Source organism: Leucopleurus acutus (assembly GCF_964270905.1).
Source record: "Leucopleurus acutus genome assembly, chromosome: 17".
Lineage (NCBI taxonomy): Eukaryota > Metazoa > Chordata > Mammalia > Artiodactyla > Delphinidae > Leucopleurus > Leucopleurus acutus.
Window position 1 is genome coordinate 36,116,051 of NC_139159.1, and position 9,095 is coordinate 36,125,145.

The window sequence follows — 9,095 nt, forward strand, 5'->3', positions numbered from 1 at the left end:
GGCAGAAAAAAAAAAAGACATGTAAAATTTTGTTATTTCCAGTCTGTATATGAAAAAATAGGTCATCAAAAGGAAAAAAAAAACTTTGATTAACTAGTGTTAAACAAAAAAGATAGGTTTACTAAATATGTTAATCCATCCTTTTAACATAAGCCTCACCTTTCATTTTAAAGGTTTCCATAGAAATTTAGTTATTTTATCTTTCAGCCATATGCTAGTTTTTTTTTCTCTTGCCAACATGCGTAAAAAGGGAAGCCAATTACAAGTGCAAATAATGTGGTATTCTTTTGTAACTCAAGTCTTGAAATGTTCTGTAGTGTTAAGCAAAGTCTCCTCTTGCTTGATACTAAATAAACTTTTGAAAGAAAAAAAAAAGTTTAAGTAACCCACAAGAAGGAAAAATAAGGGAAACACAGGATTGAGAAACTAAGGTAAAAGACAAAACAAAAAATAACATGGTAGACCAAATCTTTGACATGGCAATAATTACATTAATGGTAAATGATCCAAATAACCAAGTCAAAGACAGAGATTGGAAGAGTAGATTAAAAAATCACAAGCATGATCCAACTATATACTGTCTATAAGAAGCTTACTTTAAACATCATGATATAGGTAGTTCAAAGTAAAAGGATGAAAATGATATATCATGCGAACATTAATCAGAAAAAGCAGGAATGGCTATATTAATATCAGATAAAGTAGACTTCAGAGCAAAGGAAATTATTAGGGGCAAAGAGGGTCATTACATAAAGATAACAGGAATAATCCACCTAGATGACCTAGTGATACTAAATGTGTGCGCACCAAACAACAGAACTTCAAAATGCATGAAGCAAACACTGAAAAAGGTAAAAGGAGAAAGTTTTAAATCCACAATTATTATTTGAGACTTCAACACAGCAATTTATACAACTACCAGAGAGAAAAATCAGCAAGGATATGGAAGAACTGAAAATATCATCAATCAACAGGATATAACTGACATTTAAAGAACACACTCAGTAAGAGCAGAATACATATTGAAGTGTCCATGGAACATTCACTCATATACCATATACTGGGTGATAAAAAAACATTAGCAGATTTAAAAGAATTAAAATCACAGAGAGTATGTTCTCTAGCCATAATGGAATCAGACTAGAAATGAATAAGAGAAAGACAACAGGAAAATCTTCAATCACATGAAAACTAAACATCACACTTCCAAATAACTCATGGGTAAAAAAGACAGCATCAAGGAAAAAATTTTTAAATGCATAGAATAAAATAAAATGGAGATATAACAGATCAAAGTTTGCGGAATGAAGTGAAAGCAATGCTGAAAGGGAAGTTTATAGCACTAAATTGGGAAAGAAAATATTTCAAAGCAATAATCTAATTTTCTATATTAAAATAGTAAAAAAGGAAGAGGAAAAAACACTAAACAAGCAGAAAGAAGGAAATAATAAAGATGAAACAGAAATCCATGAAACTGAAAACAGGAAAATAGGGGGGAAAATCAATGAAACAAAAGGCTGGTTCTTTGAAATAAACAATCTAACCAATAAAGATCTAGAAAGACTGATAAAGATAAACAGAGAGATGGCACAAATCACAGATATCAGAAGTGCAACCAGGGATACCATGACATATCCTGCAGGTTAATGAGGGACAAGTTACTATGAACAAGTCTACACTATAAATTCAAAAATGTAGATGAAATGGGCCAATGTTTCTACACCCAAAACTACCAAAACTCAGCCAAGATGAAATAGATAATCTCAATTTTCCTGTAACCATTAGAAACACTGGTTTTTCATTTAAAAACTCCCAAAAGAAATATTCAGGCTTAGATGTTTCACTTTTACCCAAGACTTAAAGAATTAACACCAATTTTACATGATTTGATAAGAAATAGAAGTAGAGGGAACAGTTTCTAATTAATTTTATGAAGCCAGTATTACCTTGATACCAAAACCAGACAGGGATAGTATAGAAAGAAGAAACCTACAGACCAATATTTTTTATGAAATTGGCTGAAAAACCCTCAGCCAAATATTAGCAAATTAAATCCAGAAATATATGAAAAGAATAATATACCATGACCAAGTGGGATTTATTCCAGTTATGCAAAGTTGGTTAAATATTTGAAAATTAAACAGTGTAATCCACCATATCCAATAGATTAAGGGGGAAAAGTCATGTGATCCTATCCATTAATGCAGAGAAAGCATTTGACAAAATCCAATCCCATTCATGATTTTAAAGAAAGAAGAAAAAAAACTCCAAGCAAACTAGGAATAGAAAAGGAACATACTGAAACTCATAAAGATGATCTACAAACAACCTATACCGACATGATATTTAACTGTGAAAGACTGGATGCTTTCTCTGTAAGATCAGAAACAAGGCACCGATATCTGCTCTCACCACTTTTATTAAATATATCACTGGAGGTTCTAGTAAGAAAATAAAGCAAAAATAAATAAATACATAAATTTAAAAGTTAAATTTTTTAAAAGTTTATTTAAAAGATAAAAGACTATTCCTACTACGTTGCATAGGAAGGAACATATCCTACTGAATGTTGAATAGCAATATATCCTATTATACTGAATAAGGAAAAGTAAAACTGTCTGTATCTGAAGATGAGATGATAATCTAAATGGAGAAAATACCAAGGAATCCACAAAAAGCTTGAGAAATAATATTAGTTTGTAAATGATTTAGAGTACAAGATCACCACAATTTTATCAAATTATATATTAATAACAAATGTGTAGAAGCTTAAATAAAAATATGTGATGCCATTTACAACTGACCTAAATAAATACTTAAATATAAGCCCAATAAGACATTTATAGGACCTCTATACTGAAAATTACAAAATGCTGATGAAGAAAAAATTTTAAGTCCCAAACAAATAGGGAGACATACCTTGTTCATGGATTAGAAAACACAACATGATAAAGATGTCAATTCTCCCCAAGCTAAGAGGCTTAACACAATTACTCTTAAAATGCCCTCAAGGTTTTTGTGGATATAGACAAGCTTATTCTAAGATTTATATGGTAAGAAGAGGCTGAAGAATAGCTAAAACAACTTGTAAAGGAAGATGAAAATGGGAGGAATTAATCTACCCAATTTCAAGAGTTTGCAGTAATGATGGAGGGTAGATACATAGATCAATAGAATGGAATAGAGAACCCAGAAATAGACTGACATAAATACATATAACTTGTTTTTGACAGCAGTGCAAAAGCTATCAAGGAAGAATAGACTTTTCAAAAAAATGGTACTGAAACAGTTGGACATCCCTCGACAAAAACAAACAAAAAATGAACCTTAACCTCCACACCTTACACAAAAATTAAATCAAAGTGGATCATAATCTTAAATGTAAAAGAAGGGCATTTTTAGAAAAAAAATAGGAGAAAATGTTTGGCATCTAGAACTAGGGGAATAATTCTTAGACTTGACACCAAAAGTATGATCAATAAAGGCAAAAACTGATAAATTGGATCTCATCAAAATGAGTTAAAAATGCTTCATAGAAGATCCTTTTAAGTGGATGAAAACTCAAATTACACAGTAGGAAAACATATTTGAAAATCCCATATGAGACAAATGACTTGTATCTATAATATACAAAGAACTCTCCAAACAACTTAAAAAAATCCAACTAGAAAATAGGCAGAAGACAGGAACAGACATTTCATGGAAGAGAATATACACACGGCAAAGGAGCACATGAAAAGATGCTCAGCATCATTAGCCATTAGGGAAATGCCAATTAAGACCATAATGAGATGTCAGAGAGTAACTAAAATTAAAGTATAGTGACAACATCAAATGCTGGCGAGTACATAGAAAAATTATATCACATCACTGGTGGGTAAATAAAATGGTTTAGCCACTCTGATCAACAGCTTGACAGTCTCTTTTAATCCTAAAAGTAGATTCACCCTACAACACAGTAATTGTACTCTTGAGCATTTATCCAAAAGAAACAAAAACTTAATTAAGTTCCCACAGAAACTTACACATAAATGTTCATAGCAGTTTTATTTATAATAGCCAAAAACTGGCAACTACCCAAATGTCTTTCAGTGGATGAATGTTGAAACAAATTGTGATAAAATCTTATGATAGAATACTACCGAGCAACAGAAAGGAACAAATTATTAATATACGCAAAAATTGAAATGAACTTCAAGGGAATGATGCCGAGGGAAAAATTTTGAAAAGCCGATCTCCGAAGATTAAGTAATTCATGATTATGTTTACATATTATTCTTAAAATAACAAAACCGTGGAGATGGAGAACAGATTAGAAGTTGCCAAGGGTTAGAGGGGGGTAGAAGGTACAGCGGGGGAACTCTGTGAGGTTTTTGTGGTTCCAGTACAAATAATACAGCAATCTTGGTTTTAATCCCTAAAGATTTCTAAAAGCAATTCCTAATAAGAGGTGTCCAGATATTTAGCAATGGCAGATTAGAGGTATAGCTCCCCAACAGAACAACTTCAAAAGAGAACATACTAATTCAATGCATATGTTAATTTCAAAAAAAAGGCCAGTCACAACACTTAAATGGTATATATCTTAACTATATTATTCTAAGTATCCAGCTATACCAGATGGACTAGCAAGATTTCCTGTACATTCAACCTTATTTAAGACAGTAAATCTTATAATAAGACAGTTAGAAAAAGAAAAAAAAAACAAACCTCAACTACAGTTGGATATTCTCATAGGAAGATGAGGTGAAAATATGCAGCAGCGGTTCAAAAGCTTAAGCAGTGGCACCTAAATTTGGTTGTGCATTAGAATCATCTGAAGCACTTTTTAAAAACCCTCACACTGACGGTTGGTCATCGTAGACCAATAAAATCATTTTAAATCTCCTCAGACGATGCCAATATCTAGCCAGAACTGAGAACCAGCGGACTAAGCAGAAGGGGATGTTTCTACAAAGATCTCTTAACAATAAGTCCTTTCACCCAATCAGATTTACCTCCCCGCAAAGGGCTAAAGAACGCTAGTGTTGTCCATACTTGCTTAGCTTTAATTAGCACTTGTGACTTGCCCAAAACCTAGATCATGTTTCCCCTAAATTTCATGTTATTCCCTACGTTTTTCAAACCCAGGGCTAAGGGGTTTGCCAGGATGAGATTTTAAGTGCTCACACAGGGGAAGTCCCTGGCAAACCAGGACAGCGGTCCCTCTACATTGAAATGTAAAGCATCCTAAATAACCCTGCCACTGCTCCCAGATCCTAGTCTGTGCCAACCAGTGGAGAAAAGGCATTCTCCATTACTACCACGGCAAATGCTGCTGTACTTGCCTTGGCTGGTCCCTATCTTTTCCAGGCACCACTCCCCTTCACCTGCTGGTGGACGCTTTGGCCAGCTGACAATGCAGATATTTTCAAACTTTAAGGTGAATAAAAATCATCTGGAGGGCCTGTTATAACAGAGATCACTGAGCCCCACCAGAGTTGCTGATTCCATAGGGCTGGGACAGGGCCCTAAAACTTGAATATCTGACACATTATCAGGGGACGCTGGTAAAACTGGTCAGGTTGTTACCGAATGCAGGTTCGTGTGTCTGAAGCACAGTGAGGCCAAACAAACCTAAAGGTTGGAGTCTGGAGCAGAGAAAGGTTTATTGCAGGATCGAGCAAGGAGAGGGGTGGCCCGAGTTCCAAAACACCCTGAAATCTCCAAAGGATTTCAGCAAAGCATTTTTAAAGGCCAGGTGAGGGAGGGACGTCCCAGGGAATGTGATCAGCTCGTGCACAATCCTCTGATTGGTTGATGTGGAGGCCACAGGGCAGGTAACATTAACCATCCTTAGGTGCCAGAAGGTCTGGGGGCTACGTGCTCATGATCATCAAGGAGTTAATTTCTTCCATTGGGTGGTGGTTTTTAGCATCTGAAAACTCAAGAAATATGCCTGAGATACTATTATCTGAGTACTTCAGAGAGGAACTACAGCAGAGGATATGGGGGATGGGTCTGTCCTAGGAAGGCCCCATAGGGTACTGCTTGGTTACAAGGTGACCATACTTTGAGAACCACTGCTCTAGTGGCTTGGAATGTTCAGAAAGTAATGGAAGAATCCCTTCCCAGGTCTAGATTCTAGTATCGCCAGCTATTTTGGCGGGGGGAAGGGTAAGTTTTGTCCTTGCTTGGACTTCTGGTTCATTTATATCAAAGCCTATTTGAGGCAGTGCGCTCGGCAGTCCTGCAGTTCTGTCTTTTGCTTCAACAGTGTTTGGAATGAACAGACCCAGGGACGCTCCTTGCTCCAGCCCCCGACCACCCTCCAACCTTTCTTCCTGTCGCAACCTTTGGAATCAGCCACTCAGCTATCCTCAGCCTCCAGGACAGGCCAACACCGTTTTTTGAGCTTAGCTCCTTATCACTGATCAACCACGAGTTCCCAGGTGCGTCAGAATTATTCCATCGAGGTGGAGGCCGCCGTCCACCGCCTGTTCAACATGCATCTGGGGACACTTACCTCTCTCTGAGCTTCTATTTCGACAGCAACGATGGGACTCTGGACAGTGTGGGCCACATTTTTCGCCAACTGGCTGAGGAGAAGTGTGAGGGCGCGCAGCGTCTCTTGAAAATGCAAAACCAGTGCTGTGGCCGCGCCCTCTTCCAGGATGCGCGGAAGCCTTCTCAAGATGAGTGGGGTAAAACCCAGGACGCTGTGGAAGCCGCCATTCTTAGGGAGAAGAGCCTGCACCAGGCACTATCAGATCTGCGCGCCCTGGCTTCCGCCCGCGCAGACTCCCACCTCTGTGACTTCCTGGAGAGCCGCTTCCTGGAGGAGCAGGTGAAACTCATCAAGAAGATGGGCGACCACCTGACCAACCTCCGCAGGCTGGCTGGTCCGCAGGCTGTGCTGGGCGAGTATCTCTTTGAAAGGCTCACCCTCGAGCACAAACAGGAGTCTCTGAAGTCCAGCGGCCTCTGAGGAGCCCCTCTGGCATCAGAGCTTCTGCCTGAAGCCCTGCTCTGCAGCTACTAGGCAGCTCTGTAACCGCCCTGGAGCCCTCTCCCAAGCCTTGGACCAAATGGAAACAATAACGCTTTTTGCAGAAGGAAAAAAAAAAAAGCCTATTTGAAACACAAACAGAATAAAGAGGAAAAAAAGAAATATATATATATATATATATATATATTCATGTTTTTTTTCCTTTTTTAAAAAATTTATTTTACTGAAGTATAGTTGATATACAATGTTTAGTTTATGCTGTACAACAAAGTGATTCAGTTACACGTATATATAATTTTTCATATTCTTTTCCATTATGGTTAATTACAGGACATTGACTATAGTTCCCTGTACTATACAGTAGGACCTTGTTGTTTATCCATCATATATATAATAGGTTACCTCTGCTAATCCCAAACTCCCAATCCATCACTCCCCCACCTCCCCCTTCCCCTCGGGAACCACAAGTTTGTGTGCTATGTCTGTGAGTCTGTTTCTGTTTCATGGATAAGTTCATTTGTATCATATTCTAGATTCCACATATAAGTGATATCATATGGTATTTGTCTTTCTCCTTCTCACTTACTTCATTTAGTATAATAGTCTCTAGGTCCAGCCATGTTGCTGCAAATGGCATTATTTCATTCTTTTTTTATAGCTGAGTAGTATTCCATTTTATATATATCACATCTTTATCCATTCATCTGTGAGTGGACATTTAGGTTGTTTTCATGTCTTGGCTATTATAAATAGTGCTGCTGTGAACATAGGGGTGCATGTATGTTTTCGAATTATAGTTTTGTCCAGATATATGCCCAGGAGTAAGATTGCTGGATCATATGGTAGCTCTACTTTTAGCTTTTTGAGGAACTGCCATAGTGTTTTCCATAGTGGTTGCACCGATTTACATCCCCACCAACAGTGTAGAAGTCAGTCAGAAAGAGCGAGACAAATACCGTATGCTAACACATATATATGGAATTTAAGAAAAAAAAATGTCATGAAGAACCTAGGGGTAAAACAGGAATAAAGACACAGACTTACTAGAGAACAGACTTGAGGATATGGGGAGGGGGAAGGGTAAACTGTGACAAAGCGTGAGAGAGGCATGGACATATATTCATGTTCTTTTAACATATGAATTGCCCCACTTTATCTGTGTGAAATAAGTTTGTTCCCATTATTGGGCTGCTTCTCAAGCTTTGCTGCTCATTTGAATTACCTAGAGAGCTTTTAAGAAAAACATTGGTGTCTGGGTCCCAGCCCCAGAGATTTTGATTCAGTAGGTCTAGGGAGGAGCCTGGGCACAGGGAGGTCTCAGAGTTCCCCAGGTGATTCTAATGTGCAGCAACTTTGGGAACCACCTCTTGGCTTCAATCCAGCTAGTGATCAGATATTAAATCTAAGACACATGCGCTAGTGCGTGAGCTCTAGGAAGATTCGTGCCAGGGAAAATGATCGATAGTTGTGTTACTTCTCTGAAATGGATTGAAATTTCCAATTCGCATGAACAGGGGAGGGTGAATGGGTGAATGCAATAAGGTGTATCATTTACGTATTGCCCTATGTGTATGGCTAGAAGCTTTTGCAACTGAGGTCTGCCCTACTTTTCATGCTAATGGTAATGCTTGTCCTCCTAATGCAGCTGTAAACTTTATACGCCCATAGGTAGACAGCATCACAAAATATTTACCCCTCCCCACTGGCCCACTCTCAAGCTTCTCTCCCCTTCCCCAATACACAAATGTACATCAATGCTCTTGAGACCACTATCAACATATTGACCTTCAATTCTTCTACTTTGCAGCTTCCCTCTTATCAGAAGATGTCAGCATTTAGTGCAAGGACAAATGCTTGCCTCTTGGTGAGTAATGTAGGCAATGCCTCCAAGAGACAAAAAGCCCTTAGGGAGGGGGAAAAAGTCTTTCAAAAAGGTTGATGCCCAGAGGAGGCATTTTCAGTCATCTCAGCTTAGAGGTCAAATATCCAAAATTAAAAAGGTTAAAAAAAAGGAAAAGAAGAAAGCAAGGAAGAAAAGAAGGAAACAATTTTCTTATCTCATAGTAATAAGGCAGTTTTCCTTAAAAAAAAAAAGACTTAAGCCATA

At 37.7% G+C, this 9,095-nt stretch overlaps 1 pseudogene across 1 annotated transcript; it reads left to right on the forward strand.

The window, feature by feature from the left end:
- The first annotated feature begins 5,574 nt into the window (after positions 1 to 5,574).
- Positions 5,575 to 6,967, forward strand: LOC309973990 (ferritin light chain-like; annotated as a pseudogene). Its single transcript has 2 exons — positions 5,575 to 5,600; positions 6,425 to 6,967. The product of its transcript is annotated as a ferritin light chain-like (transcript).
- Positions 6,968 to 9,095: the final 2,128 nt, after the last annotated feature.